This window comes from Aphanomyces astaci, assembly GCF_000520075.1.
Source record: "Aphanomyces astaci strain APO3 unplaced genomic scaffold supercont1.80, whole genome shotgun sequence".
Taxonomy (NCBI): domain Eukaryota; phylum Oomycota; class Saprolegniomycetes; order Saprolegniales; family Verrucalvaceae; genus Aphanomyces; species Aphanomyces astaci.
In genome coordinates, this window is record NW_009798343.1 from 259,734 (window position 1) to 260,973 (window position 1,240).

The following is a 1,240-nucleotide window of genomic DNA, read 5'->3' on the forward strand; positions in this document are numbered from 1 at the left end:
TGGACTAATTAATATAACGTTACATACCCCCCCCCTTACTGGGACCATCGAAATGTTTCAGGGGAAATCGGTCGTTCGCAAGTGGAATGCTATGTGCACTTGGTACGACCAGTATTTCGTACTATTAATAGTACAACGTTTGGGGTCGGTTGTATTCTTCACGACACTGCAAACTGACCATGGGATATTGTTCTGCATTCAACAGGTCCTCCATTGCTACTATGTAGTAGGATGCGATTTGGGTATTCCAGCGATCTTTGATATCATACCCCGAGGAACATGGGCAAGCCATTTGCAATGTGCCAGCAAATGTACGAAGGAAGTGCTGAGCTTGGGATTAGATTTTGCTGTGATGTGTATACAGGTACAGTAGTAAGAAGTATTGGGTGAGCAAACGATGGAGCATTTCCGAGCACTATTAGAATGGATCGATTTCGAGCAAAATAGTCCAGAGGGACACTTTCCGAGCGCACTTAATACGCGCATGAACATGTGTTAGTCATTGGTGAATTTCCGAGCAAATAGAATCTTATGGCTACTAAAATGCCAATGTTGAGTTACTGTGGCGCCTTAATGATACTTCTCCGGAGTGCAATGAATTTATCCCACTACATCCCCGTGCATCCCAAACAATAATTGTTGACGTCATCATGGTCACCAGCCCCAGCATTCTTTCACCAGAACCGTACCCTTTCCCCCACGGAGACTACATCTCCACCCCGGATAACGTACGTGTAATGCTATGCCCGGGGTTTGCGCATTAACAATCGTTTGCTATCGCAAACATTTATATTGCCAATTTGCAAAACCCTTGTGGTGTGTGTGTTGTGTATCCCAAATTGAATTACATGTAGTCGAAATGTGTTTATCCCACTTGGGAATATCTTAACTTTACTATCAATCCGGTTTGTCCCAGTCGATGAGTACGCTGTAAGGCGTAACAGAGGGATGTCACATTAGGTAATATCTGTAATGCTCTAAAACAATCTTATGTCCCCACTAAGTACGCTCGAAAAGGCTGCAACAGTCTAAGTACGCTCTAAAATGCTATATCATCCCAAAGCCTCGCTCGGAAATAATCCATCGTTTGCTCGAAAATAATCTTTTCCCAATAATGTGGCGGGGCTGTTGAATGTATGGAATGCGCTCAAGGCATTTGTTGTCGTGGCACCTCCCGTAGTAAACGTCACGACGACGAATGCTCCCAAAACTACTGCCGCCACTTCGAAGATGCCAAACA